Genomic DNA, 22,019 nt, shown 5'->3' with positions numbered 1-22,019 from the left:
TCCAGATTTAATGAGATTCTTCAAATCTCATCAAGAAGGTAAGTCCTTCCATGCAAAGGCTGGACTAGCTGTCATCCATCCAACCACACCTGCATCAAAATATACACTGGACAAGGGTATTCCCTATGTGTTTGCTTCTTGCTGTGATCCTTTCAACCCTTTCATGTTATCATGTAAGATTTTTTTCCTATTCCCTCTTTACAAAGAAGGAACAGAGTCTCAGAATGACCTCATCACTTCCTGCAAGGACAGCTGGCCAGGGTGTGGCAGAGCAGGAGATGGTGCCTGTGATTTCCATGTCCCAGTCAGGAGTTCTCCACTTGCTGTGCTGTGACAAGAGTTTCATTCTCGTGTTGTGCTTTTGATGATGGGAATAACAGAAAAAAAGGAAATATATATTAATAAAGAGGATCTTGTTTTTTACCCCAAATCGAAAAATTTTGTGATAGTCCTGAATGATGGTTCCAAAAAATATCCTTGTGAAAATGTTTATATTCCAAGAGGTCCAAGTTTCAGTCCAAGTTTCTCCCACCAACCTTTTCTCCCACTCTCCCATCTTCCCTCCCTACTTTTTTATTACTGCATTGAAGTGGAGGAGTAAAGAATAGACGTATTTTCTTCTCAAAATTCTTTAGTCCTGTTCCCTGAAGAATGGTCCTAATTACTTACTTGGCTCTCCCATGAAGTATTAACCTCATAGGGGAGTTATTTTTTTGAAGCAATAATAAGAGCTTTAATTTTATAGAGCATCTGCTACTTACCACGTAGTGTGATGACGGTATCTATTGTCATTCACATCTCAAAACACAATATGGAAGTCTTATGCCCATTTTACAATGAGAAAACTAAGTAAGACTTTCAAGGTTATATAGCTAGTAAGTGACAAAACTAGGTTATAAACTTATGGATGATTCCAAAATTCATTTAAACCATCTTATTAAGACTTTCTCAATCATTTTTCATCTAGCCCTTCAGCCAACTAGGTAATATCACCACATCGTTTCATGTCATTAAACTGAGATCTTTGGGACTAATGACTTCATGATTTTATTTTGGATTAATTTTCTTATTTTTGGAGCTGTCACAGTCCCGGTGTTTGAAGAACAGACCCACTGACAGCTCTAAAAATGCTCTCCTCAACTGCAAACTGAGCTCCCCGTCCTATCTTCAAAGGTTTGTGAGGTGTCCAGGGTCACCATCTTGCTCTATAGGTGACCATTTAGGGTTCTCAGGCTGAAATCCCAGGCTACTCAGTCATCATCCACATGGTTAATTTGATATCGCTACCTTTGTCAAAGAGCTAGAATGCACAGGAATTTTGATGTTACATCTGACAATATTTCATCATACAGCAGCAAGTTTGGGCAAAAAAGAGAAACAGATGATTATATATGTTTGGGTAGTTTCAAGGAGGTGGTACATTAAATCAAGGCACTAATGAAATGTTTTTCACTGGAAAACATCTCCATCAGCAGCTTCATCTTTTTTTGTGTTTCTTACTTCCACAAAGTTTGCTGAGGTTCAGCGTGTATTTCCTCCACCTTTCATATCTCAAGACCTTCGAGGACAAGGGAAGATGGTGGATGAGAGAAACTCATTGCAGATGGTATCTAAAAGTTGATGACGAGTTGCAATGATTGAGAGTGGGAAAGCAGATGGAAAGAAGCAAAGTAAGGCAGATGTAGGAACTTGGGTTGTTGGGACTTCGGTCTTTGGAAACAAATGCTCAGCCCACTCTGTGTTGAAAAGCACCATCCATTTAACACTCCCCAGTGTACGTCTATAGGTCTGCCATAGAGATATGGGCATTGCTCTGTGGGCTTCCATTATTTGGTCTTGGTCCAGCTTTGCTATGGGCTTGCTGTGCAATCTCAGACAAGTAATTTTTAAGTTATCTGAGTCTCAGGAGACTTAATCATAAGGGTTGATCCCAACCCTCTTTGGAAATCAGAATCATCAGAACTTTTAAAAATGCAGACTCCTGCAGCACACTGTCTTAAGTGGCGGATTCAGAATATGTAGGTAGGAGATCAGGGGTTCACCAATATTTTTACTAAGGTCCTTAGAAAAAACAAAATCACTGGACTGAGTGATGTCTGAGGTCCCCGTGGTTCTGACCAACTTCCTGTTCCCAAGAGACCTGAGATTCCCAACAGATTGCAAGATTAATCAGAGCACCTCAACTGGTAGACCCAGCTTTAACACATTCAATTAGAAGGTCCCCTTAGGTCCTGTGGGTTTGGTTAGAAACCTCAGGGCTGCTAGTGCTTAGGAAAGAGCAAAGCATCGGATCGACCTCTTCCTTGGAGAGAGTTTGCAATGTTTGTCTGGCTGTCAGCATCAAGTGGGTGCTCAAAGTATCAGAAAGTCAGTGAAAGTGAGATGGTAATTAGCTGAGCAGCGACACTACCAGAGGTCATTGCAGACATTTCATGATAGCAGAAGCTCCTTTTCTATCAGAGGTGGCAAAGCCTTGTTGTAGCTTGAGGTTTTTTTTTTCTCCCCACTAGTCCTCCTAACAAAAAAGGAACTTCTCAAGGAAACTCTAGACTGGAATTCAAAAGGAACAATAGAATTGGATTTGATTTGTTTAATTCTGAAATCAAGGTCACTAGAAAGTACTACAGCTCTTATTTGTGTGGTTTGGGATTTTTTTTTTTTTTGGCAACATCTTTCTTTTCATTTGATGGTCCTGTCATCCCCAGAACTGTGTATGTTACTGATCCTGCCTGTATTCAAAGCTGTTATTAAGTGGACTCTTTTAGATTTTAGAGAAATGATAATGGTTCCAAAGATGACAGAAAGTGGCAGCTGGTGACAAAAAAACCCCTTGATAAGACGACAACAGTAAATCAAACTACCGCCACTTTTCCGTTTCATGTTTGTTAATACCACCTCGCCTTTTGAAGTTTAAAGCAAGGTTCAAAAAAGCCAGGTGCTGAATCATAATATTAAAGCAAGCAAGGAGCTCCATGAAAGGGAGGAGATCTGAGGGGGAAGCAACAAACACAGCTTTCAACTGCCTTTTGTCGGCCTTTCTGCAGATGTCACCAGTGGTTGTCCCAGCAGAGGGTTCGGCTTGTAGCAGTGCCTCTGGCTGATTCCCGCGCTGCGTTTCAAGTGTCAATCAAAAAGGAAGGACGCAGCTTAGGTCCTGGTCATTGTCCTGTGAAAAGAGCCAAGCATTTAACATTGATTTAGCTCCCTCAATATACAAAGATAGAGCCAGCTTTGTGCATCGAAAAGGGCCTTTGGCAAGGTTGCTTGTAGAGCAATTCCATCGCATCGGATGCGCCTTGGTGTAGCTGTCAGACTGCGGTGTCTGGAGCCCTCTGAAAAGTTATTCAGGACTGAGTGAGCAAATTAGAAAGAAAGAACGCGTTCCCAGCAAGAGCGGTGCTGGTTGTAGCCAGGGCCTTTTAGTATCTTGTGGTCATTTTAAATAATAAGAAACCTCCAGAGCTTCAGGGTGAGTCAGAGCAAGGTAGAAAGGAGGCCAGAGACCACCCGAGAACCCAGATTGGCTGCTGGGTTGACAGCGTGTTTTCCTCGGAGTTCATCCCAGCCTGTCTGCATCCCATGTGGCCTTCAGCAGGCGCTGAAAGTTTAGACCAGTTGGTGTTGAGTGTTCCCCTCATTTATGTTTCCATTTTCTGTGAGTAGACATCAGTCTGGCCTTGCTAAAGTGGTGGGGGAAATGCTGACCGTTGAGTTTCATTACTTGGCCTTGTTGCATTTGTGTATGCATTTCTTATTTCTTCTCTCTCCTTCTATTTCTCCTCCTCCTCCTGTCTCTCTTCTTCCTTTTCCTCCTCCTGGACTTTTTTTTTTTCATCCCTGTGTTTTCTTATGAAATGACCAGCTGCTTGCTCTCGGGCTACATGAACACTTCCAGTCCTGAAAACGTTGTACAGATGGTTACCCGATGATGAGGGTTTTTCCACTTTACAATGGTGCAAAAGTGTCTCATTCTGTAGAAAACTATACTTTGAATTTTGAATGTGAATCTTTTCCTGGGCTAGCAATATGTGGTACAAGACTCTCTTGTGATGCTGGGCAGAAAAATCATAGCTCGCTGTCATCCGTGTGATCACCAGGGCAAATCCATGGGGTGCCGTGTGGCTGAGCACGGATGTTCAGAAGGTTAGGCATACTAAATGCGTTTCCCACCTACAGTATTTTACACTTAGGATAGGTTTATTAGGATGTGACCCCATCATACATCAAGGAACATTTCCAAGCCTCTCTTCCTCATCCACTAATGAGTTGAGGTCCTTGAAATTGTTCAGGGCTTAGGAAACATGGTGGTTGAGCTGGTTCAACAGAGATGATTGATGCTCTCTGAATGTCCATGGGCTTTCTTTCATTTCCTCACTTTCTCTGCTGTTGAATGGGGGTCTTGGGGTGAGTTTGAGCTTTTGAGAATGTCCTCTGATTCCTATTTGAGGTCCTAAAAATTGGAATACCTGGTCCATCACTTCTGCCATTTGCTGATGATAGAACCCCAACATAGAAAAAGACTTTTATGCTGGAGAGTCACCAGACCAACATGGACTTTGTCTGAACCAGAAATAAATCTTTGTTATGTTACACCACTGAACTAGGGTCTCACCCATCATATTCGATATGCCCAGTGTGCTAGAAATATCCAGATAAGGCACTCCTCAAAAAGGGTGGTGCTGAAATCTTGGCTAACCATAGAGCTTTTTCCAACAGCTGCTCTAACCTGTGTAAATACAACAAGACGATAAATGGAAACACAACACAAAATGGTTCATTTTCCATTTAGCCAAAGTTCTGAGTCCTCAACAATGATTGTCTGTCACCTGAGGGACCACCTCTTCTTTCATGCCCACCCACATCCCCAATCCCCTTGCCAAATTGTCTATTAGCTGCACATGCCTGCCCACACCTTGACTAAGAATTAACTAAACCATCTGCCTCTTTTATTCTTGAGTCCAGTTTGGTGAGTGTGACTTATAGGAAATAAATCAACCTTGCTGGTAAGGACAGCTGCTGATTCTGTGTTTCCAGCCTCAGTTGCCCCTCAATACCAATGGGCAGTTTTGTTGCACATGTTTAATATGCTTCATCTACCATGCTCTTAGCATATCATATAACTTCCGTTTGTATGTGCACACACAAAAGACTAATTGACAGTTTCTCTAAAACTTCCATTCCCAACCCACAAGTTTTTCAGTACCTCTCTCCCGTGTCTCAAAGGATTCTGCCTTTCATCCAAGGATGATCCACATTCCTGCCCTCTGGATCCCATTTTCTAGGACTTTGCTAAATCAATGACCTTTTTTATTCCTAGGATTTCTGTCTTCAAGGACGCCCTCTCCCAGCATACAAACCAAGCTCTTTCTGTACACCTTTGGAAAAAGTGGTCTATCCTCCTGTTGTCCTTTATCTCATTCCCCAGTTATTTCTTGATCCATAACAGTCTGCCCTGTGTCTTCTCTATTTATACTATTCTGGTGAAAGTCACTGCCATGTAATTGCAATAGGAATCTTTGGATCTTCATTGTGGCAGCATCTGTCTGAACCATCTAGACTCTTTTACCACCTCCTTCTCTCCCTTTTCCCCAGTCTTGATTTCTATGATGTTGTTTCCTTCTATCTTGTCTCTTCTCTCTCTCACTCTCTTTTCTTAAATTTCTATTTGTGCAGAGAAAACACCATCTAACTCATGGTTTTTAAAATAGCCTTCCTAGTGCTGGTTGGAATGGGGGCAAGCACTTAGTTTAAAAAAAAATCAAAATTGCCTGCAAGAAGAGGAATCCTCCTGACTCAGATTGGGGCTCTGTGACAGACTGCCAATTCCTCCAACACGACCGGGTTGTTCAATTTTGCAAATAGATGTGACTCAGGTTGTACCAGGGGCTGGATCCACATCTATTGTTAGGGTGTTAAGCCTCTGCTCAGAGCTTCTGAAGGTGAAGAGTCATATCTGTGACATCCCTGGTGCTACCTAGTGGTTACAGGAATAGAACTGAGGTAGAGGGAGGGACCGTTTGGCATCTGGCTGCTAGTTTCTTTGAAAGGCTTTGAAAATGTAGTTATTCACCTGTGCACTTCTGAACTCAGACACACAAGCAGGGATCACACCCTAGGCAATTCCATAAGACACAAAACTTTATATATCTTTTGTTGTATTTCAGATGCACATCTCTACAGATTGTCTTGCATGATACTTTTTTAAAAAAAATTTTCATCTTCCCACTGAAAAAAATTATTCACTGCCTCTCAATGATAATTAACATGGGCTCATAATTCTACATGTTGCTTCAATTTGACTTGAAACTCCCTGAGCCAGAGAACCCATTCCCTTTTCCTTATAACCCTCTTGCATTCATTCCTAGACACCCACACAATAACATATCTGCATTCACACTAAGGAAGACATCATACTGATGATGCTGGAAGAGTCTTGCTTTTCAATCGTCTAATGCTTGCTATGGACATTCAACACTTAACTCTAAAGGTGATCTGTTGCTTTAAGCTTGAAAAGAAGGCAGCATATCAGTTCCGTCTGAAGTTCAGATTCTCCATGTCAACCCTTTTGACTGACCTGGCTAGGTCATCTAGTATACCAGGTTGTCAACTTGAACTCATGGTCCAAATGGCTATGCTGGGTCTCCAGAGACATGCTGTGATTTTGTGACTTCCTTCCAGCTTCCCAGTCAGGGCAGCAACTCGGCTTTGATTGCTTTTGTTCTGATTCACTCTCAGCCACGAACCAAGTTTTTAAGCCACAATAGACAGCAAAGGCCACAAGCCTGTAGTGTGGAAAAGGTGACGGCACAGGACATTAAAATAGAAACAAGGAAAAGTACCATGAATCCGTGGATAAGCTAAAGCAAATGTCATATGACATGTGACTTTGTTTACCTTGACTGGGTGTGTCATCCCTGAGTGCCCGGGGACTAGGCAGGCAGGACGGTGGGGACTGGTCTAGATATGAGTCATCTACATATTGAGTTTATTAAAGATTTAAGGGGCTCTTTGGGTCTTTCCATCCAAAGATTATTGTTTCCTTCCAGGTGTTTAGCTACTATATCCTCTTAGGGCACACGGGGCCACAGTGTAATGACAGTCCGTGGTCTCTGGTGACAACTTCTAATCCCTCCATTGTGCTCCTCTAAAAGGGCAATATTCAATATATTTTTCAGCAGCACTTGATTACATTCTTGCTCTCTCTACACTCCTTTCTCAGAGGCTCAAAATTCCTCAGATGCTTAGATTGCAAGACCTCTGAAATCCCAGGGAATGGTGGGTGAAGAAAAGCAGGGAGGTCACCACTCTCTTGACCCCTCCAAACTGAAGAACACTGGAGTGCTTACGAGAATGTTGGGAGCCTCGGGAGCCTCTGCTAAGGCATTAAAGCATCTTTGGAATGGGTGGGGCCAGCCTGGCATGCATGCTCCTGCTTTTGGCATCTCCTAATCTGATCCTTGGTGTCCTTCCCTCAGAAATGTGAACCCCTTGGTCAGAAGACACCAAGGGACAGCAAAGGGATTGGAAACCCTGTTTATTCTGCTCTTGGGCTACTTTTGTCTGAACTGTGCTTATTGGATCACACAATTGCTACCATTGCTTCATGTACTCTCCTGGAGTGCGTGGGTCTGGTGCCCCTTTGGTTCAAGGACAATGCAATCTGTAGTTCCTTCCACCAAAGAAGTCTGGGCTCACCTGTCACCCAAACAATCAAAAAGTGGGGGGGAGGGAGAAGAAGAAAAGTGGATCAGGTCACATAGTCAAAGTCATATACATTCTAAAAACCCAGAATGTACCCCCCACCCCAGCATTTTGACTGCATCTAACCCTTAGAGTCCCCTGAAGAGAAACAAGGGATACATACATGCAGGTGGAGAAGCAGAATGTGAAGAGAGAAGGGAGGAAAGGGGGTTTTAGTACAAGCTCCCGTAGTGTGTATCCACTCATACCCGGACCTGGCCTCACAGTAAGTCCTATTTCACTCATGGCAAGTTATCAGAGCAGTCAGGATTGGTAGGGAAATCTGCATACACCTGATCTAGAATAAAATAGCGACCAGGGAAGTAGACAGATCAAATACTTTCATTCTGATTTCATTTAGCCTTGGCTATATCAACATTTATTGAGACAATTCTCTTGATAATTCATTGATGATTCCTTCTATTTTCCACCTGTGAAAATCAACTAAAAATGAAGACCATGAGGCTGTTTCGAAGGCAGCTGGGGCATAGTGCTATGAATGGGATTTGGGGCTCATAGTACCAGGGAACCAACCCTGACTCCAGTCCCCACCGACTAAGTGGTCTCCAGCCATTAGCCACCATACACCTCAACTCCTTTAACTATAGAATCAAGATGGCAGTAACGATAGCCCCTGCCTCTCAGTGGGGATTAAGTCAGGTAATGCAAGCATTAAAAGAGTAGCTAGCCCATACCAAATGGTCATTAAAGACAGCTATTGTCATTATTTATATTGCCTTTGAGTAAAATTATTCAATGCTCAATAGTTGAGCACTTCCTTTGGGAGATTAAGAAGAGCCTGTGAAAGATGAATCCATGATAAAATGAAATGCAGGGTTACCATGTAAAATGTAGATAGAAGACAAGAGAAGAAAGTTAAATTCACTTTTATCTCATCATCAGTGATAACTCCTACAAATCTTAGGGCATATATATATTTGAGATTTGTAATTTATATCCATATACATGTGAATGTGTATATTCATATATGAATAGTTCTTTTCTATACACCAAATACATATATATTTTTACTTAATAGAGATCACACAATGTATTGTTTATTAGAACCTGTTCTTTCATTTAAGGGAAGAGAATTATGTTAACACTCTCCCTTGCCCCTTGGTTGACTGCCCCACTCTCTTCTTTCAGGCTCTCCATTCCCCCCCCCCCAGAGATACCTCTGTCTGCCCTAAATTAAACAGCATTCCCATCGCCTATGTTCGCCTGGCCCACCTTCGTTCCAGCGGAGGCGCCTCTGTGTGGGCCACCTCCCTTCCCATCTGAGCATGCGCCTTAGTCATCCCTGCATCTTCTGCACCCAATGCAGGCAGGCCACCCCCATCAGTGCCCCCTGCATATTTGCAGGATGAATGCATATTTAATTCCGAGTTCTTCCTTGGCCATTCATACCTTTCTAGTGACATTAGGACAGGTTTCTTTAGTCATCGATTCATGTGCTCTGAGGAAGTGTAAACTAACTTAATTCTTGACCCAAACAGCATAAAAGGGAAGGGGAAGGCTGCCAGGAAATACACAGGTGAAATATCCCACAATTACCTGCAAATGATTTTTAACATCTGTGATTTGGGGGTTCATCTTATAGTGGGCATGAGCTCTCTCACCCGCGGAAAGGTAAGCAGTGTATTCGGATTTCCATTTTACCATTTTTCAGTGTCAAGTCTACACTTCTGGGTTTCTGTTCACCCGATTCTTCTGCTCATTTGTCTGTTTACCTTAGAGGCAGGTCTCAGGCGTCCCTTCTGGGCTTCTGATGAGAAATGTGTGAACGAGGGAATCGCACAGCCCTTCACTTTGTATCCTGAAGTCACACAGAGCCATCCTGGAGAGGACTGGAAACAGACTCACTTGGGTTATCTTTAACCCCCAATTCGCCTTTTCCAAATACAAAAGGGTCACACCGTCACTGATTTCCCAGAGTCAACGTCGTGACATTTTAATTATGGGTTTTATTGTTTGACTTACTGACTGGACAGTGAATCGCTTCTAGAAGATGAGACGCTGATGTCACCCCTGCAGGGCACAGAAACCGGGAAGAAAGGTTTAGAAAGCCAAGATTGTGTTTGTAGAAGTTGAGCAAAGAAGAAACAAAGTGAGAGAAAATAGAGAAAAACCACACACATCCTGCAGCATGAGGTGAGCATCCTTCTTAAAAATGTTTTACCCAAGAGAGGGCATGAGGGAGTGAAGAGTCGTCCATGGGAAGTTCATGTGATACTTTTCTGGGTCTACTTGACAAGGCTATGGTACCCATTTATTTAATCAAAATAACTGTTGCTATGAAGGAATTTTTAAAATGTGGTTAACATCTACAATCAGTTGACCTTCAGTGACAATCACCCTCCATAAAGTAGGTGGGCCTTGTAGAATCAGTTGAAGCCCTAAGGACAAAGAGTAATGTTTTCTGGAGAAGAAATCCTGCCTCAATACTACAGTGCTAACTTCTGACTGAGTAGCAGCCTGACAGTCTGCCCTAAAGGTTTCAGGGGTTCCAGTCCCTACATCATAGAAAAACCAATCCCCTCAAACATATGACATATATTTGTCCTATATGAGATTATGTACATATGTGCTGATGTACAGATATGTTTTTCTGTATATATGATATATGTATATATGGTGTAATTGCATACACATATACACAGATATAGATATCCTTGTGTTTCTGTTTCTCTGGAGGGTGCTGACTGACAGAGCTGGGAAGCAGGATCTGCCCAGAAAAGGGAGAGAAAAATGAGTGCCGATGGGTGCCAAGGGAAAAAAGGGAAGAAATTCAAAGACATTCCTGTTACCAAAAATTGAGGACATGCCGAGTCTACAAGAGTAACTGGGATGTGAACTAGGTCTGGGGGTGCAACGATGAGTGCAGAGTATTTCCCTCAGGAGCCAAGGTGGCCAATAGCCATTGCTGGACCACAGTAGCTGCCAGGGTACCAGTAAGAGTGGCTGCTAATTCTTTCTTCCGCGTGCATTACCCTCTCCCAGACATCCCCCCTTATTTCTTTGCTTGAGTCTTAATACCAAGCCTGCAAGTTGGCAAGGGCAAGCATTGGTATGCCCATTTCACAGATCAGAAAATGGAGAGCCACTGAGTACCCAAGCCTGGGGACTCATGGAAGCCGCAGAGAAAGGTTACTTTGAAGACAATGAATGGTGTTCAGAGCCCAGTGCAGCTGAGATGAATCAAAAAGCTGTGGTCCACCTCTCTGCGTCCACCTGTGTCTGCAGCACATGCCTATCTGCTTGAGAGCAATCCTAAAGAGCGTCCTCACAGACCAGCAGCTCTGTCGCAGTAGAATTGAAGGGGTTAGGCTTTGGAGGACGTGGTCTTTAGAGGGAAAGTTGAGCAGTGGCAACAAAAGTTACCCATCGGCAAAAACAGCTGGGGAGCCATCTGTCTGGGAGAAGCCTCCTGCCCGTTGCATTACCCCCCTTCCTGCATCTGTGAGAGGCCTGGCCGCTGACTGAGGCGGTTTATAGCACAGGGAACAGAAGGAAACCAGTTGGCCCTTGGATAACCTTGGCCTCATTAGCATTGAACCAAAGCCCACTGCGCTATTGACTTCTAGTAAATATCCACCCATCAAGAAGATGTCCCGGAGCCCTGCCTCAGGGGTGTTCAGACACCAGACAGAGCCTTCTTGCTCCTCCACGGCCAGCTTTGTGATCCAGGAGTGGCTGTCAGACCCGTCCTCCTCTCTCCACCCACCACCATCCAGCGCTCAGAAGCCACTCCATCTTCCCGGGCGGGGGACAGGGGGAGAAGAAAACCCAGCACGGCCACCTCTCTGAAAGTCTCCCATTCTCTCGCTCCAAAGGGCCAAACAGATAAACCCTAGAAAGGCGGTTCAGCACCTGAAGTGTACACAATTATATTTCCAACTGCTTTGAAAAACTTTTATTTTTTTGTACAGCAAATGACACATTATCTTTCCGGAGGTCAGGGAATAATGCAGTTGGATTCTTGCGACATTGTGAGAGTTAATGTTTCTATTTGCCATTGTGTCCTGTGCAAAGAAAGGCGGCCGGTCACCTGGGGTTACCACAACACAGCACGGAGATGGTGGAATCTCGGAGAAGTGCTTTGATAATATTGGACACTATTGTGCAGGCGGTGGCCCCCTTCTTGCCTGCGCTGCATAATGGGCTTCCGAGTGCTAAGGAGATAAACGATACTATCCTTGGAGTGTCAGAGGTAGAGCTCTCCAGGAGCTGCATTCATAATTCGCTCCAACTTAAGGACTTGGATTTTTTAATAGTAATTGAAACATATAATTCAATGGCCATGTCATTTTCTAATATCATAATTGCCAAGGAAATTGAACCACAAAGAACTCTTATAAATTGCAATTTCACTTTATTAGAGTACCTGGGAGCTGGTAGTGTTTTCTCATCAAGAAAGACCTCTAGGTATCTTCTCTTTGCGTCTTTCAAACGTTCACCCTCATTCACGCTTGCCCTCTTGAGCAGTACTTTCTCTTCCCCCTGGATTTTCCAATGGGCATATTTAGCCCCTCTTAAAATGTGTACTATTTGCCAAGTGTTTATATTAATTGCTCCCGTGGGAGCTTCATAATATAAGCTTCAACTCCATCTCTTCATTGTCACATGTCAGCTTCCTCACATTCCACCTAGAACACTGTCTTTGTTTCTGTGGATAGAAGTGATATAAAGATGCTTTATATGTTTAGAGGACTGTTATAATATTGATGCTGCTGTTACTGGATTCTATACATCTTTCTTAAAGTGAAACAATCCCTAAAGAAGATTTTTTACAATATCACCAAACTAAGTTCAGGACTTAAGCATAGAACAATAACAACAAAAATTTTTTTTTCACTCTTCTTCAAGAGGCCTGGCTTGGAATCATCTGAATTATTATTGTCATTATTATTATTATTAATTATTATTGAGAGGCAGTGAAGTGCTTCACCTCCTATTTCTGTGGAAATGCAGGAACTGCTTACTTTTTATCCCCACCTCCCAGTTACTGAACTGCTCTGTTATCCTTTTCCTGGTCCTGGATTCTGATCCATTGATAACCACCGGGCTCCCCCTCCTTCCTGGTAGCTACTACCTCAGTTCAATTCCCGGAACATTCTGGCATGAAAAGGACTCTAGAGAGGAGACCCCTCTGGGGAACTCAGTCCAAGCATCCTTGACCAAGAAACCATATGGAATCCAGCAGAGTCTTTATTCCCAGGAATCCCAGGAACCTGGGAATTTGAGATTCAAACACCAGGGAAGAAAACAAGAGACACTAACCACACTCATCCTGGAAAAGTCTCTGATATGGAGCGGGAGAAAAAGGGATATGAAATGTGTGCCCATCTGGATTGTAACTATGTAACGTCTTTATTTATGAAGACAAAGGATGGCAACAGAATTTACCAGAGTGAAAGCAGGTTGTGTTAGGTGGTCAGGGTTATTAAGTATTATTTTCTCCATTTTCTGGACCTTCTATTATGCACTGTCTTTATAATAGAAAAATGGAAGAAAATGAGGCTTTAAGGAGAGAAGAGCAGAATCCCAGCCACATCTGCCCCTCTTTTGACCTCTCACCTTCCAGCACCTCAGACCCCATCTAGCATTGTGTGGAGGTCCACTAGCTGGGAGCAGAGGGAAGGGAAACTGAAACTTTGTCCTTAGCTGGGTGACTTCTTCACTTACTATGGAAGGGTAAGCTGAAGAAAAGCAGAAGTCAGGGACAATTTTTCCAAAGTGATATGCTGATCCCAAGGTGCCTGTTTAAAATTCCTTGAAAGATAGGTATTGCAGGAACAGCCCATGACAGACCTTAAGTGAATCTTTCTAGAGGTTTGAATTTATGTATTTATTTTAACTGTCTAACTGAAATTTTTTTCTCATGATTTTTTTTCCCTTAAAAAATGAAACAACCAGGCGTGGTGGCACACGCCTGTAATCACAGTGTCTCGGGAGGCTGAGGTAGGAGGATCTCAAGTTCAAAGTCAGCCTCAGCAAAAGGGAGCCACTAAGCAACTTGGTGAGACTATGTCTCTAAACAGAATATAAAATAGGGCTGGGGTTGTGGCTCAGTGGTTGAGTACCTCTTGAGTTCAATCCCTGGTACCACCATCTCCACTACACCCCCCAAAAAAAGAAAAAAGAAAGAAAAGAAAAGAAAGAGCCACTTCCCATGGAAGCACATGTAATGGAATTGATATCATAACAAAGAAAGTAAGTCTGGCCCTGCAGTAGGATGACATGAAGGACCAAAAGCATCTCAATATCAGATGAGGGATGTCATTAAGTATAAAAAGCCCTGGGCTCTGATGTCATTCAGACTTGAGTTGTCGTCTCCATTTGGCAATTGAATTAACCCTTCTGGACCTCAATCATCGCCACAGATAAACAATGGGAATTTTCCCTGCCTTGGGTTACTCTGAGAAGGCAAAGGGCTAGGGTTTGTAACCAGTGAAACACGCTTTGCAAGTCTAAAGTACTCAACAAGGTGCAGTTCTCATTTCCTTCTGACCTGAGTTCTCCTGTCCATTCCTGTGAATCTCATTGGACCGCTCCTATGTCAAAAGGAGGCAGAATGGCATCTGAGACAACATCCCTTGTCACTGCACACATTCAGATATGCTGCTGGTTAAATCATGATCTATAAAATGTCCCAACTACAGTCAAACAGAGTCTAGTTGCTTTGACAATTTTCAGTACCTGAAAGGGATGGCTGGATGCTCTGGGGCCCTGGAGCTCTCTGGCATAGGGACGAGGAGCTCGAAGCTTAGGTTCAAATCACCACAAATACACTGAGTGGCTTGGGCAAGACATTTGGTCCCTAAGCCTTCAGTTTTCCATCTGTAAAATGAGGCAAATGGTCAGAATCAGGACCTTCAAAATAGATTTTAGCAGCACTTCAGTGTTCAAGTTGAACCTTACCCAAAACAGTCACCCCAGTTGTGGCAGGGAGCAGTTACTCTGATTATGGCCTCCCAGCTTGGTGACCCTCACTCCCTGTGGTGGCCCATCTGCAAGACCACAGAGCAGAGCTGGAGACCATAGGTTTACCCTCTTCCAAACCACTTCTCAATCTAACAGTGCACAACATATTGAACAGAATGGGTATTTATTACTGTGTTAGAATAATAAACATCTGGTCACAAGACGTGACTATTTATTTAAAAAATATTGTTAACCTTTATCAAAGCATATTATCAAATTACTTTGTTTGCTTCTATTTAGGAACAATTTCTTAAAAATTTTTTTTTTTTTTACTCGTGACTGCTTTACTGAACATCTGTCATTTTTTTTTTCTTCTCTTCGCTTTTTATTTTACTTTAATTTCTACTCTCTTCCAAAAGGAATTCCCCACTCTCTACTATAGAATTCCTCGGCTCCCTTCTTAACCCAAATTGACTTGTACATTGGAGAGCAAGGGAAGGATCAGGAAAGGTAAATTCTGGGGATGCCTCTCTCGCTCTCTCTCTCCCAGATGGAGTTCTACTTTCTGATTTCTCTTCCAAGTTCTTTCCTTCTTCCTCCAGGCATCCTCTAAGGGCCACCATAGCACCATTACCTTGAAGGTATTTTTAAAAACCCAGATTCCTGGGTTTCATCCCATATCTATCTAATCAAGATCTCCGAGGCTGGAATTTTAGGAAAGTAGAGAATCAAAATAAAACTCCCAAAGTGATTTTTTTTTTAAATCTCTTCTAAATTTCAAAACCTACTTTCCAAATCCCGTCTCCCAGTCTCCCCATCTCTCTCTTCTCCATGACTTTCCCCATCGGTTTTCATCCTAATTACCAGCCAACTGGTGGATGTCACTGCTACTCAAATGCACTCCCACTCTGGAGCCCTAATCATGCCCATTGTGCTCCTCAAAGCTAAGTCAAGAATTGCTGTCTTTTTATTTCCCTCTCTCCATACATATTGTAGAAGGAAGCAGGTCCCCGCTGCTTTTGTTGTCCCTACTTCTGGGCTGAGCTCCATTTGCTGGTGAACGGGGCTTATCTTCACCCTCCCCCCCCTCTAAACACTGTAACATTCAGCATCCTTTCATGTTGGTGCTTTTAAAGTAAATCTTTGGACAATTAAAGATATGAAATGGCTAAATAGAGTTCTGCGGGCGTTCTTCTCTCCTTTTTAAAGGTTTAATCACACTTAATGGCTCTCTTCAAAACTTGAATTTTCCATTTTGGTGTTTTGACTCCATTGAAAGAGTTTACTAATATTCTTTCAAAAGTATTCTCTGCTCAAATGAGCTATTCAATAAAGTTTTATGCCACGCTATAGGATTTACACTAAATGGAAAATAATTTAAAGGGAGATCAGAGTTGGGGGTGACATTTCGCTCTACAGGTTTTGTTAGCCAAACCATAATCATCCAATACATGGTGGCTGAAGAGTTGGTGTGAGAGAACAAAAATTATTTAGATACACAGGAGAGTATTTCAAATGCGATTTCAATACCTTCCTTTCCTTGAAGAGAGCTTCTTGTTTGGCTTTATGATTCTATAAATAGGAACTTGTGGTCTATTTCCCCCTTTTCTGTCCCTCTCTCTCTTCTTTCTTCTCCTCTTATGTTTTTCTTCCCGAAGAGTAGCAAGCAATGAGTCTACTTTGTGACCGAACGTCTGTTGCAGGTTGTCTTGACAGTTCCCAGCCTTGGTCTTGCTGAGACAAATCTTGTTCTTATTTGTCACCATCAAGAGTAAGAAGCTGGCAGGACACTGAGTGCCCCCCTGGGTCATCACAGTCCAAATGAAAGAATTTGCCATTTGAAAGGCAAATTAGTGGAAAATAGAAACCAGAACTCCTTGACAGCTTCTCTATGCACCCCAAGCTCTCTGGAGGTCTTACTGGTATGCACATATACGTGGCACTAACAAGACACACTGGAAAGGTAAGGAGTGATCTATGTCCATGACCAAACACGGACACCCCTTCCCCTGCCTGCCATCTACCCTCCTTCCTTCTTTCTTCCTGGAAGTAACCTTGATCACTTGTACCATGCCCAGTCATGTGCTAAGTATCAGGCCACATTGAAGAGAAGTATGACCTGATCTTGAGTTTAACATTTGGCTAAAGAAATAAGTAATATAGGTGATACATGGAAGATGCTATGATCTATGAGCCAGGTGCTGTCATTTACTAACCATGTGATCTCTGGGAAGGCATTTAATTTCTCTGAGACTCAGTGTTTCTCTTCCATGGACAGGGTTGCTGAGGTTGAGTAGAATTTAACACTACCTGAAAATATCTCTTTAATTTTGTTTGTTTGTTTGTTTGTTCTTTTATTACTCCCTCCACCTCCCCAGGGCAAGCTCCACTAGAGCTGGGACTTCGGCTGATAACTCACCTCTGCATCCTCAATGCCAGGAGAGTGGGTGGCACAGAGCAGATGGTTGATAAATAGTTGCTGAATGGATGCACATGTCATAAGGAAATCTCTATAAAGACTGAGCTACTGACCTCGACGTAGATTTGTAATCTAGGCAGAATTTTCAAGAGGATACACAGACAGGGTGGAGAATGGTCAGAGTAAGGTGAAGAGATGCCAAAGACATTGTAATGGGCTCGAGATACAGAAAATACCAGTCTGCTCAGGAGTGGTGTGTGTGCCCTGGGAAGAACGGATTCAGCCTGAATTTTGAAAGGCCTTCAATGGCAGGATTAGCCTAGGGGAGAGAGTGAAGTGTTTTGGTCAGGACCAAAAGTACTTTCAAGAAGTACTGTTTTGGGAAGATTAATCAGGTCACGATAGACAAAACTGGCCATGTGGCAGGGAAATAAATTAGGAGGACCTTGTGATAACTGAGGCTCCAGGTGACAAGGCCTGCTTAGAACCACAGGGAATGGGGATCTCAAGAAGAGAGAAGTAGAATGTTCTACTCAGGCAAGAATCAATGGAACTGGATAACTGAGGAGCCATGAAGAGGAGGAGGAGGAGGAGGAGGGAGAGGGGGAGGAGGAGGAGGGAGAGGGGGAGGGGGAGGAGGAGGCACTTAAGGGAGAATCCACAGAACCATAGAAATGGGGAGAGGAGGCCATTTTGAGAGAAATATAATGAAACTGTTTTCAGTTATTTTAAGGTGTACGTGGACCACCCAAGTGAAGATGTCTGGTAGGCTGTAGAAAAATGTGAGGCTGAAGAAAACCATGTGGGGGAGATCAGCTGGGGCCATAGCTCAATGATACAATGCTTGCCTAGCATGAGTGAGGCCCTGGGTTTGATCCTTGGCACTCCATAAAAATAAATAAAATAAAGATCCATCGACAACTAAAAAAAAAAATTTTTAGTTAAAAAAAGAGGAAGAAATGTGGTGTGAGAGCTGAAAATAAGAGACATATAGTCTTGCCTTCAGAGATGACAGGGAAAAATCACGAGAGGAGGTAAGAGAAGGAAGAAGGGAGACCCGCAGACAGAGCCTGAGAGAATGAGTCACCGAGAGAGAAGGAAAACGAATGAGAGAAAGGAACAGGACTAGCTGGGGAGGTAGTCCCGATGTACAATTGGCATTGGAGTCACTGCAATGAAAATCCTTCTCAGGTCTGAGGGAACTGCCAGTAATATCAAGCACTTCAGAGAAGACATCATGGAAAACAAGAATTAGAAATAAGCAATTAGACCTGCTGGCTAGGAGGTCCACGAGGAGAACAGGAGAAATACTAAAAGGTTTTCCTGTGTGGAAACCTACTTCACAAGGTAGTTTTACAGTTTCAGCCTTTCTGTCAGAGTACATGATGGAAAACCTGCATGTCTTTATCATTTTCAATCCACAAGGAAGGTCACATGGGGATGGGGACTTCTTCATATGCCATGTAGCACAACCCAGCCTGTGTTCTTGCTTATAAGCATGTCAACAGAGTCACTGACTAATTTCACCCACTGAAACAAGAACAACTGAGATTTTTTTTTTATCCCTGCCACTTTTTATCACCATTTTCTTTGTTTTGCCTTCTTCTGGGACTGAGATCTCATAAACTGCATATTTTCAAGACTTGAGGGATGGAGTGGAGAAAAGAAAAAAAAAGTTATAAAAGTCTTTTTAGGTTCTGGCCCTCTGCAAGCTCATTTTCATCCCCAGAAAGATTTCAGAAGTTTGGTTCCATTAGTTACAGAGCTAGCCTAATACTTAAATATGCTAGGTTGTTGACCGACCACTTGCTAACATTTTAGGGTGCATTTAAAAATATCCTTGCCTCCAAAATACTTCCCGTAATCTTCTCCTAATATTTCCAATGAAGTCTGGAATTCCTTGAAGGAACAGAGCCATTATTGACCCACAAAGAGACATCAAGCTTAAAATAGAGAAATGATACTGGGTCTTCACCTACACCATTACTTGGTTTAAGTTAACCTTTAAGAACAAATAATTCACAACAAATAATAAAATGGACAAATAACACTGTAAGATTTTTCATAGTGTCCCTAAAAGTTAGTGACAGAGAATGGTTTCAAATTTCTTAATATAGCTGACTTGAGTTGCCACTTCTGATAAAGGTCAGGGTTGGGTAGGAGCAGGAGTAAGCAGGGTTGAGAGGAGACTTTCCCACATATACACTGTAACCCTTCATGGAAGGAAATGACCTACTTTTGATTGATCTCTCAAGGACAACAAGGAAGCACTGGGAGGAGACCAACCTGACTTTGCCAAGTCAAGGGGAAGACACTCATCCCACCTTTGACTTTCCACAGCCTTATGAGAGAGGCACGGTTGTTAGCTTGGGCTTGACTTGAGTCTGTTGCACTCAATTGCTCTGGTGTATGACCTTGAGAGGAACCAATACTCTAATGTGCACCCAGAGGCTGCACTTTTCAAAGCCTTGCATTAATTCCCCCCACCACTATCCCCCAAGAGTGTCCACTGTACAGCTGTCAGAGGTATCGTGCAAAGAGAGCACTGGAAGCCAAGTCAAGCTTGAATGGTTCTGTAGTGACAGATTTTGACTTCCTTGGGGCTCATGAGCTATTGGAATCAGATAAAGATCATTCTGAGGACTGGGGATGTTGCTCAAGCGGTAGTGCGCTAGCCTGACATGCGTGCGGCCCGGGTTCGATCCTCAGCACCACATACAAACAAAGATGTTGTGTCCGCCGAGAACTAAAAAATAAATATTAAAAAATTCTCTCTCTCTCTCTCTCTCTCTCTTTAAAAAAAAAGATCATTCCGACCTTTTAAAAAAAATTTAAAATTTAATTAATATTTTTGATACAGAGTACTGAATTCAGGGTCACTCAACCACTGAGCCAGCCCTATTTTGTATTTTATTCAGAGACAGGATCTCACTGAGTTGCTTAGTGCCTCACCTTTGCTGAGGCTGGCTTTCAACTTGCCATCCTTCTGCCCCAGCCTCCTGAGCCCCTGGAATTACAGGCTGCACCACTGTGCCCAGCCAGGCCTTTTTAAAAAACTTAATCTCTCAACTTTGTTTTTTGCTCTTCAGACTCTGACATCAGAGACTTGTCAAAAAGAGGGTTTGTTGGGGCACAGAAAGCAGGTTGATCATGAGTTTTTGAATGTTGGAAGAGGAGAAAGAAAGGGAGATGAAGGTGTGCTGCCAATAAATCTCACTGACTGCCCTGCCGATTGCCCCAAGCCAGCGATTCTTAACTCCCAGAGAGTCCAAGTCTAAGTAAGATCACTCTCTCAAGGCTCCACCAAAGTTTTCATTTCCTAGAGAAACCGCTTCTCTCTCTGCATGTTTCCTTCAACTCTCAGCAAGACCTGAATAAGCGCATGAAGGTGATAAACCTGCTACTTCACTGGGGCTGTTTATTTCCAGTCGACAAATATTGTGCCGATGTTCACTTCAATTAGGAGACACATTTGACAATCTGACTACTCCATCTGATGCCTCAAGGGCAAATTTAAGCTCTTTCAGGAAGGGATGGGCCAACAGTATGAATAAAATATACAGAGAAGGAACATTTGCAGCAGTTTGGGGGAAACCACCTTCTGCAGCAAGGAGAACAAAATGTCCACATGAAATGAAAAAGAAATGCATACAAATAAAGCATAGGGCTCAAATTGGAGGGAGGCTGGGAATTTAGAGAGAGGCTACGGAGCCTGCCTGGAGTTGAGAATGAAGAAGTGAGATTTTAGCTCTAAGACTCAAAAGACATTTGCAACTCTATGGAGGAAATTCTTTGCAGAAGTGTTAAACTCACTGAGAATCTTGCTAGTTTATTGCAGTTTTAAGGATTATTTTAGCAAGCCAGGCACGGTGGTGTGTACCTGTAATCCCAGTGGCTAACGAGGCTGAGGCAGGAGGATCACCAGTTCAAAGCCAGCCTCAGGAACAGCAAGGTGCTAAGCAACTCAGTGAGACCCTGTCTCTAAATCAAATACAAAAAAGGGCTGGGAATGTGGCTCAGTGATCAAGTGCCCCTGAGTTCAATCCCCAGTACCCCTTCCCCCGAAAAATCTTAGCAACCAGAAGTTTTTCTGGTGTCTAATTTTACTCACTCTGTTTAATCCTGTTTCTTTATCACCCTGAAGACAATCAGATAATCTGCTAAGCATCTCCTTTTATATCTTAGGAGGTGGAGGTCAAGGAACAGGCTGCTTATGCAGCATTTCCTACTCAGAATTGACCCTGGATCCATGTTCCTATTTTCCAGGCAGTCAAGGACTGGAGGAATGGATGAGACCCTCAGCTGCACCTATCAGCTGCCTTGGGCAAGTGCCATGAGCTCCCTGGACTTCTGTGCTCTTGCGTCCCCATCAGGGAAGGGGAATGTCAGTTCTTTCCTCATCTTCCTGGAATGAGGGTCTCCTAGGAATAAAATGAAGTGATAAGAGTGGAAGGAAGTGAAAGTTTGATAGAAACGAAGAGACTCTCATTATTCAGCTTTTGTTTTCCCAAGCTGACCTGGTCAGTACAATGAGGTCACTCAATCCCTGAGGTCAGAAAATGAAAGACATCATTGCCTTGAGATTGAGGCAGCTTAGATTATTTACTCACCTAGGTCCCTAGTCAATTAAATACTTGACTATTTAAAATACCTATATGTGTATTTGTTTTTTAAAAAAGGGATCTTACCCAGCTTCTACTTGCTTGTTAATAACATATGATTTACTTTATATTTTAATGTTAATAGTAGCTATTTACTAATTTTAGAAGGCATGAGGAGCATCTGTGGTTAGAATAGGAAGAAATCTCTTGTGACTGATCATCAATACACTGATGGCACTTGCCCAGGTCTTATGACATTTTTATGTAGATCTATTATTATTAACCGATGGTTATAATAGCATCTAATTGAAAATGAATTTATTTTAGGAGAG

Source organism: Marmota monax, unplaced genomic scaffold (genome assembly GCF_021218885.2).
Source record: "Marmota monax isolate L192 unplaced genomic scaffold, Marmota_monax_Labrador192_F-V1.1 WCK01_AAM20220418_F8-fsc00118, whole genome shotgun sequence".
NCBI classification, from domain to species: Eukaryota; Metazoa; Chordata; class Mammalia; order Rodentia; family Sciuridae; genus Marmota; species Marmota monax.
This window is presented reverse-complemented; position numbering follows the sequence as displayed.